Raw genomic sequence first — 17,221 nt, 5'->3', positions numbered from 1 at the left:
CCCCTGCAGGTGGGTGCTGCAGCCTACCCAAGACAGGCATGCCCCCTAGCCCCAGCTTTTGCGTGCACCAGCAAGCAATGCTACTTAGCCCAGCCCAGGTCTCACATGGGTGGGTGTCTCTGCCTGACCCAGATATGTCCCTCCTCCCCACTAGAAAACCTCGTCTTAGCTATCTTAGCCTACCTGCAAGAGCAGTAGTCTGGTCTGTAAAATCCCCCACTTCTCACTTTGTCACACACGCCCTAGGCGACCCCCACTCCAACATGTCCCCATAGCCCCTTTCCCAAGCAAGCTACAGCCTCCCCACCACACTGCGCAGCAGGGCACTTTGTGCCTGGGGGCTGGGGTGGCATGTCTAGATTTAGCGTCCCCCACATTCTGTTGCATTGTGCTGCACGGTTGGCATGCCGAGTTCCTCACATATCTTAAAATTGTGATAGTAAAAAATAGAAGAGGTAACTATGCTAGCACACTGGTATAATATAATGAACTGGTACAATGGCATTAACCAGGCCCAGAATGCCCACCAGCTATTGGTTGACATTCTCACAGCAGTGTAACACTTGCCCAAGTACAGGGCAACCTAGGCAGTTGCCTTCACCCTCCACTCCAAGTCAATGTGTAGCACATTAAGTTGGTATCAAGTCACAGGTGAGCGATACCACAAATGAACACTGGCAGTCATGAGAATCTGGAACAGGAGGAGAACCCTGAGAGCAAGAACTGACTCAACCAAGAGGCACAGCAGCGGGTTCACTGAAGGGAGTGAAAAACAAACAAGTTAACATCAAACAACCCAAGCACCGCAGGAGGCAGAACTGCAGCAGAACTTCCCATCCTGGGAAAGTGAACAGTGAGAGTAAGAGTCTGCTGTTAGTAACAGGTTAAGGAACACATGAGTGGCAGACTGGCTAAACAGAAAACGTCTGTCTAGGACCCTGTGGAGAGCCTGCCATTAGACAAACTGAGTACGGAGCAATCCGGGTTACTACTCTCAGTAATACAGCGTTTAATATTCTCAACTGGTGCTCCTTGTCTAGTCAAACTTCCAAAACAAGTTTTATACTAGAAACCCTGTTTACTAAATTCGTAGGACATTGCTGAAGATAAAATAAGATAAGCAACAGACTGCCACATAGCATTAAGAAACCTTCAATTGAAAAGAAAAATCTGTAAGAGGAATTACAGCCTGGTCCACCACAGATCATGTTTCCGTATTCAAATGACCACATGGGACACCGGGCTGGAGGACAGTGAATACGTTTCAGACAGCCAGGAACTGTTAACAGGCCATCAAGGTCTGGTTTCAAAAGGCGACAACCACCTCAACTTGCTCACTGATCACTGCCGAGTTGATATTCTTGTAGCTTGTATTTCAAATACATACGTCAATCACACAAAATATCAAATACATACGTCAATCACACAAAATATGTATCTCCACACACACACACACTTCTAGAGGAAAAACCTACCAGTGACGGAACTCCTCGTGAAATCTACCACATATTTGAAAATAAATGTATTTAAAGACTCACAGAAGTGCCATGACACATGAGCAGCTGCAGTAAGCTGAGGTTCTCCCTGGGGGCTGTGGGCAGGGCAGTGCAGGAGCCGGTGTGTGATCTGCACTGTCAGAGGCCAAGCCCTGCTCTCTCTGCCCACGCAGGGAAGCACCGCGGGTCTTCTCTGAGAGGATCCAGCACACAGCTTCCCTTACTCTGCTGGCAGTTCTGTCCGAAGACGCCTCCCAGTCTCCCTGCGGGCTTAATAACCAGCTTCACAGTGGTAAAAAAAAAAAAAAAATTCAACCTACTTCCTGGGTTTCAGCAAGGCAGGGGTATTCAGCTTACAGCAATACTTTAAAAGAGTCATAACGTCATTTTATACAATATTCAGGTCAAAGAAGCTTTAAAACAGAGGCAATAACAATTAGCTGAAATTCTCTATTTAAAAAAAAGGTAATGAAGTACAATCCAGCCAAAAATGGAAGAATTTAGTTGATTCACTAAGCCTGGGAAGCACAAGGCAGGATACCTTGTGCTGTGTGTTCCTGGGTGGGGCCACTGCAGAGCAAATATCAAAACACTACCTCCTAGGCCCGGCGGCGTGGCCTAGCGGCTAAAGTCCTCACCTTGAAAGCCCCGGGATCCCATATGGGCGCCGGTTCTAATCCCAGCAGCTCCACTTCCCATCCAGCTCCCTGCTTGTGGCCTGGGAAAGCAGTCAAGGACGGCCCAAGGCTTTGGGACCCTGCACCCATGTGGGAGACCCGGAGGAGGTTCCTGGTTCCCGGCTTCGGATTGGCACGCACCGGCCCGTTGCGGCTCACTTGGGGAGTGAAACATCGGATGGAAGATCTTCCTCTCTGTCTCTCCTCCTCTCTGTATATCTGACTGTAATAAAATAAATAAATCTTTAAAAAAAAAAAAAACACTACCTCCTTCGTAACATAACTCCTACATAGGCAGAAGTTAAAGAGCAACTGCAATATTTAATATTTAATATTCAGTCTTAGAAGGTCATCAAGATGGGGAAATTCTTTACAGTGGTTCACATAAAACAAGAGTCTCAAGTTTAACAAAAGCTTGCAGTGTTAACATGGCTGTTGAAAACACAACGCAGTCTGGGATGGTCCTGAAGACGGTGATATAGGGTCAGGAGAGGTTGAAACTGACAGCGTTTAGCTAGGGTGAAGCACAGAGGGCAGATTCCAGGAAATAGGAGAGAGCAGGCCAATGGCAGAGGGTTACCTGGAGACCAGCAGGGACAATGGAGCAGTTTTGCAGTGACCAGATAGCTCAGTGATGCTTGGCCACTGGAGCTCTACCAGTGATCAGCGGGAAGCGGAGTTCTAACTGCCCATCTTGCTGATTTGTTTGATCCGACCACAAAGACACAGCAGCAGACTCCAAGTGGGTGGTGTGAACAGAGTGGATTTCACGGCCCAGACCCCCAACCAGTGCCAAACTGGGCATGCATTATACCAGAAGCTAACTTACCTCTAGTTCAGCAAATTGCAAGGAAAAACAGTACCGACTTGGCATCCTGCAGATTCTACCCAAAATATGTCTGGGTGACCCCAAACCCATTAGGCCAGCAGGCCCAGATCCACACCAGTGCCACAGAGGGAGTCATTTTGTGTACAGAAGAAAAGGCTGTGGGGTGGGAGAAATAGAAAGTTGTGCATGTGCTGAGCCAGGAAAGAATTCACTTCTGGTTTAACACATTAAACTGACCTCACAGGAAATATAGTACCGATCTGGCATCCTATAGGTTCCACACAAAATACATCTGGATGACCCTCAGACCCTACGGTCAACCAAAATAGATTCCGGCAAGACCAGCACTACCTAACCGGAACTGCAATGACTAACAGCAAAAGGCACAATGAATATTACTGAAACCTCCCCAACAAAGGAGCAAAAGCCTTTGTCAACCTCAGAGTTAACTGAGGCAGACACTGAGCAAACGGGGTTAAAGAATTTTAAAAATGTGTTATACAGCTTATCAACGAGAAGCACATAAAAGAGTTTGGGGAATTTAAGGAATATGCCACACAGGAAATAGCAACACAGAAACAAAATCAGCTGAATTATTAGAAATGAAGGACACAATGCAGCTAATTAAAAATTCAGTGGAAAGCCTCCATAATAAAATGAGTTAGGCAGAAGAAAGAATCTCAGAATTGGAAGATATTTCTTACTCCAATCTTCCACACGCTATTCCAAACAACAGAAAGGGAGGCAATTCTTCCAAACTCTTTATATGAATCCAATATCATCTTAATTCAAAAGCCAGACAGAGATAAAACAGAAAAAGAGAACTCTAGACCAGTATCCCTGATGAACACAGACACAAAGATCCTCAACAAAATACTAGTCATCAAGTTCCAACAATATATCAGACAGATCATTCACCCAGACCAGGTGGGATTTATACCTGGCATGCAGGGGTGGTTTAACATTTGCCAATCAATAAATCTGATACAGCACATCAACAAACTGAAAAATAAAACCATATGATCTAAATAGAAGCAGACCAGGCATTTGACAAAATCTAACACCACTTCATGCTGAAAACCGTAAGCAAGATAGAAATAGAAGGAACATTCTATAACACAATCAATGCAAAATACAAAAAAAAACCAATGCCCAGCATCCCACTAAACAGGGAAAGACTGGAAGCTTTTCCACTAAGATCTGGAACTACACAAGGATGTCCACTGTTACCACTACTATTCAACATAGCATTAGCAGTCCTTGCCAGAGCTACTATGCAAGAAAATGGAATTAAAGGTATTCAAATTGGAAATGAGGACTAACAATGACCCCTCTGTGCAGATGACATGATTCTCTACATAGGAGAACCAAAAGACTCAATCAAGAAACTGCTGGAATTCATTAGAGAATTTGGCAGGGTAGCAGGCTACAAAATTAATGAACATAAATCAATGGCACAGGTATACACAAAAGCTCCATGGCTGAGAAAGAAACTGTAAATATAGTCACCTTTAAAACAGCAGGGAAGAATCTTAAACAATTTTTGAACAAACCTAATCAAAGATGTGGAAGACCTCTAGGATGAAAAGTATAAAACATGAATAAAAGAAATACAAGAAGACATTTAAAAATGAAGAAACCTACCGTGTTACTGGACTGGCAGATGAACATCATCAAAATGTTCATAATTCCAAAAATAATACACAGATTTAATGTCATCCCAATCAAACTCCCAACAACATTCTTCTCAGAAATAGAAAAGATGATACAAAAGTTCATCTGGAAACACAAGAGACCATGAATAGCCAACACTATCCTGAAGAATAAATATCAAGTTGGAGGAATCACAATTTCAGACCTCAAAACCTACTATAGGACAGTGGTCATTAAAACAGTCTGGTACTGGTACAGAAACACAGAAGATGAATGGAGCAGAATAGCAACACCAGAATGGAGCCCACACATGCACAGCCAATTCAGCTTGGACAAGAGCACTGAAAATAATCCAGGGAAGCAGCCTGGTCTCTTCAACAAATGCTGTTGGGACAACTGCATTGCAGCCTGTAGGGGTTACCTTATACAACCCCCACTTGTCACCTTACACAAAAGTCAGCTCTAAATGGATCAAGGACCTAAATCTGCACCCAGAAGCCATCAAGCTATCAGGGGAAAACATAGGAAGCACACTCCAAGAAATAGGAATGGGGAAAGACTTCTTGGAGAAGATGCCAAAGCACAGGTAGCTGAAGACAAACAAATGGGAATACATCAAACTAAGAAGCTTCTGACGGCAAAGGACATGATCAGCAAAGAGAAGCAGCAGCCAGCAGAATGGGAGAAAATCTTTGCACGACTACACAAGCAATAGGGAACTAACAGCCAACATTTACAAAGAGCCTCAGAAACTACACGACAGCAAAACAAACAAGCCTGTGAGGAAGAAAATGAGTGATTACGTCATTTTCACTAGACATATTAAAGAATGCTCAGGCTCCCTATGTCAGGGAGATACAGATGAAAATCACATGGAGGTTTCACCTAACTCCAGTGAGGCTGGCCTACATTCAGAACTCTAATAAAACCTGTTAGTATGGATATGGACAGAAAGGTACCCTCCCCTTCACTGTGGACATCAGTATAGAGAATGCTAAGAGAACTGAGGTTTAATCTGCCAGCTATTCTATTGGAAATATATCTAAAGCAAATGAAATCTGCAGAAGAGAAGGAGATCTGTAAATCCTACATTTACAGCAGCACAATCTACAATAGCAAAGACATGGAAGCAACCCAGATGCCTGTCCAAAGAGGAGTGGATAAAGAAACAGTGCTACATCTATTCCATAGAATACTGCTCAGCCATTAAACAGGACAAAATCAGACCATTTGCAGCCAAATGGTCCCAACTAGAGACCATCGTGCTTAGCGAAGTCAGTCAATCCCCAAAAGTCAAATACCATTTGTTCTCTTTGATACAAGGCAGCCTGCATGCAAAAGACAAGATCAATAAAGATGCAGGTAAACATGCATGTACACAGTTATCTAAACTGTAAAGTAGCTTATCATATTGAGATGTGAAGACACAATGCAGTATGCATCTCTACTTCCAAATCAAAGATGGACTCGCAATGAAATATATCTTGACAATAGGTGCTGGACTCTGTCATTCTCCATACATACAATGTCAGGATACTCTTAAATAGCAGAAATGGATTTATGATTGTATCTGAAGGGTTGCGTTATTGTAATAAACTAGGGGAAATACATTGGGGGAGGATGAAGGAAATCCCAGAGTCTATGCAACAGTATGAGAAAATTATTAATTAAAAGTTATAACACAATCTTACTCCACCCTTCAATCAGAATAAATATTAAATTAGAAAATGCTTCTTATAGGAAAAGATAGTGTTTTTAATTTGTTATTTATGATTTGTTTGTTTAGACACAGAGCTAACTCCTGTCTACTTGCTAACTCCAGCTGCCTACAGTAGCTGAGGCTGGTACAGATCAACATTCATAGCCAGGGGTGCACCCTGGGTCTCCCAAGCAGGTGCCACCACACACTCCCTCCATGGGTCATGTGAGCAGGAAGCTGCGCCTGGATTCAGAACCAGCCTCCGAACCCAGGTACTGCCAAGGCAGCATCTTACACACTCTACCCACCATTTAGTAACACTGCAATGGTGCTTGCTTCATCAGCACACAGGCTAAAATTGGGAGAAGATTAGCATGGCTCCTGTGCAAGGATGACAAATTCTTGAAGCATTTCTTATTTTAAAATAAATGCTCATCTTTTGGCAGCCTGGGAGATGCCCTCAGTCTGACTGCAACACTCGTTGCAGCAACCAGCAACAACTTGTTCTTCGGCTAGAAGGCTAGAAGGCGGTCAGTGAGCTCGCTTCAGCGCACATATACTAAGACTAGAAGGCGGTCAGTGATAGCCCCAACTGTGTTGCAGCCTTTATGAACTACAAGACTCCACGACAGGGCAGTCTGCCCAGACTATGTTGGATCTTCAGCACTCTCCTTCCCACACAGTCATCAGTAACAGGGCTTTCCCACCATGTCCGACTTCCTCCCTCTTTAATTTTCACTCCCCACCCTCACTTCCAGAAAAATCTCTTCATGGCTAGCTCCACCTCTTCATTGTTAACTTTCAGGATGATGCCAACTGACAGATCTGAACATGCATCAATTATGCTATGCATCTGCTAAGTTCCTAGAATGTAATTTCTGGTCCAAGGCAGAAACACTGCTGAACTAGCCTTCAAAACAGGCCACTAGCATTTCATTATATACTCCTTAAAAATATATCACTAATTTTCAAATACTTTATCAATTCGATAGGCAAAAGCTGGTATGTCAACACGACTGCAGTATTTTGAACATTTTTTTCAAGTTCCTGGCCATCTCTAGTGTATTTTTGGAAATCATTAGTTGATGTTTTCCCTTCATTTACCTATTATGATACACCTTTTCTGCTTCTAACACCTTTTCTGTTACTAAACAAGAGCTCCTGGGTATAGCCTTCTGCTTGTCATTGTATTATAAATACATGTTCCTGACCTATCACTAACATTTTTCAGTTTTCAGAGCCTAATCTATCAATGTGCTCTGTCTTAAGTAAAGCTCAGAATATGCTTCTACACCCTAAGGTTAGCAAAATGCATCCAAGTATTCCCCAGGTACTCTTACGGTTTTCACGTCTTAGGTTTGGTAAGTGCACTGTGAATCAAAGAAACTGGACTTGTTCCAACAGTGACTGCCTGCTGCGTTGTCCTCAGCTGATGAACAACAGAATACCAACATCTGCAGCCCGTGGACATCCCAGGAGAAGAGCAGGGGCCATGGATAGACGAGGGACGCAAGTGGCTGGAGGGTGGGAGATGCCTCACCCATGAGGAGTGGGCCGCCCAGGAAGGGCTGGTGTGGCTGTGAGCCCTGAAGGGCCCAAACAGCAGCAGCCACAGCAGCGAGGTCACTTAGACTGTCCTGCACTAAACGGAAAGTGGTAATAATCAAGTCTTGTTCAATGCCATTGCATTTCTGTAATATCTGACAAACAATAAGGAGGAGGTATGTGATGCGGTAAAGGATGAAGTTACGGAAATTGCACCTACAGAGTGTACCTTGTACCACAGAGTTGTTGTACCTTGGGTGTGTGAAGACTTTGTGGGATCAATTTCCTAGATTTATTTAGATGAAAAGTCCGGCCAGAGTTCTGGAAACACCAGGTTTCAAGTTCTTGTGCGTACTTTGGATCCCTCAAAGAGCTTCTGTTTAAGTTACTCAAATCTTAGTCAAGTGCATAATTAACCCAGCATAGGTTTACATAACACACACACACACACACACACACACACACACACATACACACTGGTAATTTGCATTTCTCTTAATGTTTCCTCTGATACTCTAAGACAAATTCTTACTGAGTAGCAGTCAAGCCTTGCTCACTATGCCAGTAATACCTAGTTCATAACGTTAAAAAAAAGTTATACCACACTTACTGGTACCAGGCTGGAGTTTACAAAGTCTCAGTTCAACTTTTCATGGCAGAAAAATATAAATCTTCAAAGAGAATGAATCAACTCTGCACACTTTAAGGACCAACAGACACAGGCAATGGGATTATAATGGTAAAATACAATAATCATGACAATTAACACAAACAGATATATGATATTAAGTGGCCAAAGAATATCACTTTTAATGCTTATTTGTTGAGAGACAAAAAACAAAAACAAACATAAAATACCAACTCATTCCTAGTTGCTAGTACATGTCCCAACACCAGGACCCAGGAATAGTGAATTCTATTCTTCCATTGGACGGCAATATCCCAGTTAAACCGCCACTGCCGCCGCCAGGGGTCTGCACTGTAGAGAAGCTGGGACCGAGAGCAGGAGCCAGCATGTCAGTGTGGGACAGTTAGGCTAAACACCCGGTCCCAAAGGAACTTAACACATGTTAACATCATGAGTACAAGTAACAATTATTTATGCATATGAGCAAGCACAAATGGAGTCTGATTTTGGGCATGGGTGTGGGGAGGGGATGCGGATGAGAAATATTTCTCTTTCCTTTATATGACCACTAATTTTAACATTTATGTGAATTTAACAGACTAATGCAGGAAAAAAATCTTTCTCAAACGCTACAAAGATTCATTTATTCAACACAGATACGCACTCAGAATCTTCTGGATGCCACGCATTGTCCCAGGCACTGGGGATGCCTAACAACAGTTCTTCTGCTCTGGTAGGGCAAGGAGGGTAAAACTCATGACCAAGCACATGCTGTCCTACAGAATAAATGCAACGCAGGAAAACAAGGCAGGAAACCTGGACAGAGGTGGAGTAGCAGGAGGCAGAGTGGATGTCATTCTGTGTAAGGTGGTTCACGAAGGCCTCACTGGAAACGTGACAGTTCAGCGAAGTCCCTACAGAAGTCACAGGACAGACAAAGGGAACGTCTGAAAGACAAGCACTCCAGAAGAGGAAATATGCAACTGAAAAGGTCCTAGGGCAGGTGTGTTACAAGTGTTTGTGTGAGGCACAGCAAGATGGCCAGTGTGGCTGCAGCAGGAGGGCAGAAAGGAGAAACCAGGGAGAGGTCAGGGAGGAATGGGGCAACAGAGCAAGCAGGGTTCGTACAGTTTATTCTAGGAACTTGTCTTTGAAAGACTCCAAGAGCGAATGGACTGTCTTAGCAGCTATGCTGAGGGGAGACTGAAAAGTTATTAAGCCAGAAACAAGGCCGGCTGAAGGCACTGCATTAACCCAGGAAAGTCTGTGGAGCATCTTAGGAGCAGGAGAGAAGATGCCCAATTCTGGGTCTGCTTTGGCCCGGGGAAGTAGGGAAGATGGAATTTCCTTTATTGGAATTGGCAGACAGGAGGGGGAAGATCAAGAGTGGGTTTCAGGGCATATAATGGTGACAATGCCTCCCCACACCAACGTGCGGGTTCTCAGCATCAGCACGTAACTGGGTAAAGCTGAGAGTACAGAGGTATCTGATTAGAGGACAAAAAAACAAAACAAACAAATGAAAAAAAAAACCCAAAACTTTAAATTTTTACTTGAGAGGCAGAGAGAGGGAAAAGAGTTCCTACCTGCTAGCTTACGATAGCAGACTAGGTCAGGATGAAATACGGAAGCCAGAACAATCAGTTCCCATGAAGGTGACTGGAACTCAATCCCTTGAGCCATTACCACTGCCTCAGGGGTTTGCACTGACAGGAAGCTGGAATTGGGAGAAGAGCCAGGTATTGAACCCAGGTACTCCAATATGGGTCTCAGGCATTTTAATCCCTAGGCCAAAAACACCCATCTGAAGGTGGGAACTCTGAACTCATGATAATGGTCAGTACTGAGTCCCCCACTGCATGAGGAAATCAAAAGAATTGAGCCTGGGGAAACTCCAACATTCCAAGAGCCTGAGCATCACAACCAATCAGGACAAACACGCAGCGTCCCGGAAGGCAGGTAAGGAGGTGTTCCGTAGAGTGTCGTCATATTCATGCTCACATGCTTTGTCACCAAACGACTGCAGAGCTGTACTGCAGCACACAACTGAAAATATTTACTATTCCACCCTTTAAAGGAACCATCTGCCAACCCTGCATCTAGATAGGGAGAATGGGAACAGCGTTTCCTGAGCTCAATGGCCATACAGTTAGTAGAGCGTCACTTCGGTCATACTTAGTTGTCAGGGTCCCAGACTTCAGTCCAGGTGTAGCGTGCTGTATTAGGTTCAGAGGTGATTCAGGCAGGGCCAAGACAGGCTTTTAGGTCAGGCAAAGGGACTAATCAGGACAGAGAGTCTGATGGCCTGCTCCCTGGTGGGGGATATGGCCAGGGTCACTGCCTCATGGCAGGGTGACCAAGTGAGGGAAATGGCCACCAAGAGTATACAGCACTGGGCTGCATCTTAGGTGTGGGGGATGGGAGAAGGCAGCAGGGCCTCCGTTTGAGCACAGGTGCGAGCTGTAGTGTAGGGTACTCACTGTAGGATCCCCTAAATGCTCAATGGAAGTGTCAGCTTGACGTTAGTAGAGAAGCAGTCACTTCTGCTCTGCAACCTAACACTACGCCCAGAGAAGAAGCTGGAGCTGGAACACACAGGGAAATGATGACAATGGCTACAATGATGGATCAAAGCTGGGCAAACCCAGAAAGAGGTCAGGAAGGATATAGCAAAAAGTAGTAACATCAATAGATCGGGCCAGACCAGGGGGGCTTGGAGTGGGTCAGGAGCCAAGAGGCCAGGGTGGGGGGTATGTCAGAGAGGAACGTCTGAGATGATGGTGGCTGCAGACCCTAACTGTGACAAGGACAAGGTAGTAACTAGAAACATGAGTGACTAAATAGCACAGGAAATGCAAAATATTGAAGGAGAGTGTTAGAGTGTTGGTATAATGTTAGTATGTTAGTATGTTAGAATATTAGCGTTAGGCGATATTAGGCCCTTTGCAGCAAGGAGCCGCTACTTCGCTAGGTCAGGAGGCACCTGAACTGCGGGAAAACTCCACTGTAGCGATAAATCTGTCCTTCAGTCCTCTGTAGCTTTATGTATCAACTAACCGGGGTGCAGGAAGGCAGGGGCGCAGTCCTCGGGTCCCAGGCACTGGAGGAGCCATAAAGATAAGGGTGCCAGGATGGGATGAGCCGTGGGACCGGAGTAGACTGCTTGCACTCGGGAGCCATAAAAGTCTAAAGTTGTTAATTTTAAGTTGACGTTGATGCATGTTATAGCCAAAAGGGCCTATATAATCTCGAGCCTTATGTTGGGGGCTGGGGAGGATCTGACCTCTACTTGGCTGGCCTGCATGCTCCAAGTACGGTTTGACTCCAGCATGCTGGCACAATAAACTCTGCTTTTTGCATCACCAGCGAGACTGTCGTTTTCTGGGGGTTGACTAGCTCGCACCCTAACGTCCGGGGGGGCTCTAGCCCAGACTCTAACAAGAGAAAGTGAAAAGAACGAGCAGGCAAGCGCTGTGGTGTATGATTTAGTTGCAAACTCACGTAGGAGTGTCAGCTTCAGAGATCTAAGCTGACGGTCCTAAGATGGTGGAAAACTAATCCAACTATGAGTTGGAACCTCTACAAAATGATTAAGATGAACTTTTGTCATCATTGCGCACCTCAGGATTGAATTTTGATGGTTTTTACAAACAGAGGAAGACACGGCGATCACAGATCAGTAAGAAGCACATAGGCACACACACTCCCTGTCTCTTGCCAATCATACTCTGTGCCTCCTGGGAACTCTGCCAGTAAAGACAGCTAGTTTTTCATAGCTTTAACTAAAATACCTGAGAGGTGGCGCCTAGGAGGGAAAGAGCTTCATTTTGGCTCATGGTTTTGCAGGTTCACAGTCCAAGTTTGGGCAGTCCTATGTGGTGTCTAATGAGGACACGTGTGAGGTAAAACATACGCAGAGGTCACATGGCAAGACAGCAACCAGAGAGAATCTAGGCTGAACTTGGTTTACAGAACCAAACCTCTTAGAAGAACTATCTTAGGATGGCATGACCCAATGAGCTAAACACATCCTATTGGACCCATCCTAGAAGTCATAATTAGATCAAATCTCCAAGTTTAATGCATCAGCCATTAACATTGATCCATTAACCATTAACCTCAAACTTTGGGGAGCAAGCTCCCAGTACATGTACCTGTGGATAATACAAACCATTATCCAAAGCATATCAAATGCCATCACCAGAGACCAAATCAACCGGGCCTGTCCATTCTCTCACTCTGAACCTCTGGAACTTGAGCCAGAAAACACTGCTTTTTTTTTTTTTTTTTTTAAATAAAGCCACCTGCCTGACATATTTCCTTATAGCAATGAGCTGACAACTAAAGCAGGAGACTGCAAGATTCATCTATGTGGATAATGAGATCACTCAGGATTCTGGCAGTGCTAATGATAGGGTATTCTGGGTGGACAACAGTCACGCCATCCATACAGGGTAGGCTGGATGTCAGAGCAGTGAAAATAAAGCACAATAGCTAAGTTTTGGATAAGGATCTGAACGTGACCATGAGAAGTCTGGTGGTCAACTATCCCACCTCCAGGCTCTGCTACAAGTGCAGTATATCAGTGACATTAAGTTTGAAAACACAGATGTCATATACCCGCTCTGGGAAAAGTTTAGACAGTGTAAAATTAGATACTTCTGTATTCTGACTAAAATCACAAATACCTAAGGAGGCTTGAGCAACAAGAAGCAGTAAACAAAAGCTTCTGGGAAGTAATGGAACTAGACCCAAGTAACAGATCATTGAAAATGGACCCATTTACCCTTCCTTCATCCACACTGGCCAGTGCCGACTGTCGGGCTCGGGTCTATCTGCCCCCTCCTGGAGAGGTGACCCTCACCAAGGTCCAACAGGATTCGACCCCATCTCTATCTCTTCAGCTTCACTCATCTCCTAACATCCTTTTCTTGGGGAGGAGAAAGGGACTCATTTCAGACCTGGCAAGGCACCATCGTACCCAAGCCCTTTGGAACTGGCATTCCCCGTGCCTGGATGCCCTTTCTACCCTTATCCCATAAACAGGTTCCTCCTCTCAGGAAACTACAGAGTAAAAACAAGTAGTTAAATAAGCATTGGGGAAGACAGTAGCAGAATAGAGCGCAGTCAAGGTGCAGCTAGGGGGTAAACTTTCAGGAAATAACCAAAAGGAAAGTCAATAGACGAAAGGCCATCTTTTTTGTTATTGGTGCAGTTAAAGTTAGACTTCCATATGCAAAGCACATGAAACAAGTGCAAAACTCAACTCATTTACATACACAAAATCAACTAAAACAGATCACAGAGCCTGTAAAAACTTAGAAGGTAAAACTGACACCAAGCTAAGCAAAAACTTCTCAACTCTAACAGCATAAGCATGGCCTATAAATGACAAAAAAAAAAAAAAAAAAAAAAAACCCACCTTATGGAGTGGAGTTAAATTTAAACCATGCCTGCTCTTGGGCCTGGGTGATAGCCTAGCAGCTAAAGTCCTCACCTTGCATGCACTGGGAACCCATATGGGCTCCAGTTCTAATCCCAGCAGCCCACCTTCCCATTCAGCTCCCTGCTTGTGGCCTAGGAAAGCTTCAACAATGGGCCAAAGCCCTGGGACCCTGCACCTGTGTGGGAGACCCGGAAGAAGCTCCTGGCTCCTGGCTTCGGATTGGCTTAGCTCTGGCCATTGTGGCCGCTTGGGGAGTGAATCAACAGACAGAAGATGATCTTCTCTGTCTCTCCTCCTCTCTGTGTATCTGCCTTTCCAATAAAAATAAATAAATCTTAAAAATAAAAAACAAACACATCTGCTCTTTAAACAATACCAAGAACAGGTAAGACATAGATTATGTTATTTGCCTAATGAAGCCTTACATAAGAAACATGCTTTTTAAAGACATATTTATATTTGAAAGATAATTTACAGAGAGGTGAGAGACCTTTCATACGTGGGTTCATTCTCCCAATGGCCAGAGTTGAGCCGAACTGAGGCCAGGATCCAAGAGCTTCTTCCAACTCTCCCACATGGGTACAGGGCCCAAGGACGTGAGCCCAGGAGCAGGGATGTGCAGGATCAGAGCAGCAACTGGGACACAAATCAGTGCCCAAGTGGGATGCCGGCACTGCAGGCAGGCAATCAGCCTGTTGATGCGCTGGCCCCAGAAATACATTTCTAAAAAGTCATGTAACTCACTAGTTAGACAAAATCCCAACTAAAAACTGGGGAAAGAGTGTGCGGTTAGCCTAAGGTTAAGATTTACATCCACAACCCCGAGCAGAACACCTGGGTTTAGCACCCAGCTTCCGATCACTACAGACCCTGGGAAGCAGTGATGCTGGCACGCGCGGCATCACTAACATGGAAGCCTGAATGGGATTCCGAGCTCCTAGCTTCAGCTCTGCCCGTAATCAGCACAGGGGAGTGTTCTCTCGGCCTTTCAAATCGATTAACATTTGTTTCCCTTGGGGAAACATCTGAACAGATAATTCAAAGATAGCAAGTAAGCAGGAGACAAGGTGCTCCATGCTATTGGTCAGCAAAGCACAATGGGACCTTGCTGTCACACAGCAGGACGTCAAAGAGCTGAAAACTGACATTACACATGAAAACTATTTTGGAAAAACCATTTGGCAGTTCCTTTTCCTTTTCTTCTTCTTCTTCTTTTTTTCTTGAAAGGCAGAGTTATAGCAACAAGGAGAGGGTGGGAGAGAGGGAGGGGGAAGTGAGGGGGGGCGAGAAAGCAAATTTATATCCACTGGTTCACTCCCAAGATGGCCACAGCAGCTGCAGCTTGGGCCATCTTCCAGTGATTTCCCAGGTAAGCTAGCAGGGGAAGTGGAACTGACATGTCTCAGATCAGTGCCCCAACGGTCTGTCCGTATCAGGCTGAGGTTTAACTTGCTATGCCACGTGAGGCCCTGCCACTTTCTTATTAGGTTACACATACACTTCCTGTACTACCTGGCAATGCTGCTACTAACTGCTGACCAAGTGAAAGAAACTTACATTCACGTAACAGTCTCTAAGTGAATAAGGCTAGAAGTTTGGTTCATTTATGCCAAAACCTGCAAACAGTCTAAATATTCATCAAGTGAAGGTAGGCTAAGTAAATTACACTAAGGCACGAGGATCGTCACATGCTCGGGACAGTCCCAAACAATTAAAAGGAATATGCAAAACAGGGTGACTCTCAAAAGCATTCCACTCAGCAGAAGGCAGCTCAAGGTTACAGTGATTCTACACGGGGCACCAAGGCAGAACCGGGTGGGAAACTGACCAGCACCAGAGGGATGGCAAGAATGACTGCACACACATCGGAACTGGTGAATAATGAAATTGATCTAGTGCTTGACTGCAGTTATGAAACTGTATGTGCTCATCAAAATTCAGAACTAGTTATCTAAAAAAAAGGTTATTTCATATAGATTACAGGGGTTTTTGTCTAGTGACCAAGATAGCCATATCCTGCGTTACAGCACTGGTTTCCAGCCCTGCACATATTCCCTATTCCAGTTTCCTGATAAGGCAGGAAGGCAGCAGGTAACAGAGCCCCTGCTGCCCACGCGGGAGGACCGAGCCCCTGCTGCCCGCGCGGGAGGACCGAGCCCCTGCTGCCCACGCGGAAGGACCGAGCCCTGCTGCCCATGTCGGAGGCTTGACCTGAGTTCCTGACTCACAATCTGGCCTGCCCCGGATCCAGACATTACAGGCTTTTATGGAGTAAACTCGTGGATGGGAGCTTTCTCTCTCCCTCTCCCAAACAAAATAAACTCAAAAAAATGTTTAAATCCCGTTAAAAAATGTCTGTCTGTAAGGTAAGTAATCAATACATGGGAAGGCAATAGCTAACAAAAACAAATTTGAATATTTGAGGGTAGACTCAATGATTACTATCATCATCTTTGATCTGCAATTACTTAAAAAACAAATACGAGATGAAATTAAAATGTTTTCTTTAAATTACAGGTGAAACTGAGATGTTCAAATTGTCTTAGAATCTCTTGGCAGTCAGTGCTATGTGAAACCATCAGCACTTGAAAAACTTCTCATACAAAAGGTCCTGTTTCTACATGACAATCGGCCTGTCCAAACGGGGCAGTGTTAGCATGACGTCAGTGTAAATGGAGGGCTTAAGAAGGTGGTTAGAATGAACTGTCTGTGGCAGCAACAGATAACAAAACGCTTGGACACTAAGGCATTGCCAAAGCCATGCGTGAGGGCCTGGGGCGAGGAGGTACATGACAACATAAACCAAACAACAGATATTTTGTGAACCAAATAGGAGACAAACAGATGGGTCCAAATGGATGGAGCTAACACGGGTGACTCAGCTCCCGGGCTGAGAGGATGACATGCGGTAATGAACGTTTGGCACAGAGCATGTCCTCAAGCAAACTCAATCTTACCTGAAAAAAAAAAATTAGGATCTATTTTGCTGGCGAGGAACAAACTCAGCAATCAACTTCTGTAAGGTCACATTCAAAATGTATACTCTTAGTGGTTTTACTACTGAGAAAATTTCCATCTACCTAAATGGAAAGGCAGTTATTTCAAACAGCGACTCCTACCCTTGCCAAAGCTTCAAGCTTGGCTGCCTATTTCGTGACACGTAGGTTCAGGGAGCTGTGTAGAACATTCAGGCTAGCCTTGGTTTCTGACATGCTCAGTTAACTGTAAAGATCCCAGCTTCCACTCTG

The 17,221-nt window shown here is 44.7% G+C and overlaps 1 protein-coding gene and 1 pseudogene across 1 annotated transcript in view; one reads left to right on the top strand and one right to left on the bottom strand.

Moving 5' to 3' along the window:
- Window positions 1-17,221, bottom strand: part of SEPTIN10 (septin 10) — a 54,401-nt gene that overhangs the window by 29,263 nt on the left and 7,917 nt on the right. The gene's annotated exons all lie outside the window — the stretch shown is intronic.
- Window positions 6,683-6,776, top strand: LOC118759837 (U6 spliceosomal RNA; annotated as a pseudogene).

The sequence above is a fragment of the Ochotona princeps genome, chromosome 26 (genome assembly GCF_030435755.1).
Source record: "Ochotona princeps isolate mOchPri1 chromosome 26, mOchPri1.hap1, whole genome shotgun sequence".
Taxonomy (NCBI): domain Eukaryota; kingdom Metazoa; phylum Chordata; class Mammalia; order Lagomorpha; family Ochotonidae; genus Ochotona; species Ochotona princeps.
The sequence above is the reverse complement of the archived record's forward strand: the minus strand, read 5'-3'. Positions and strand labels throughout refer to the sequence as shown.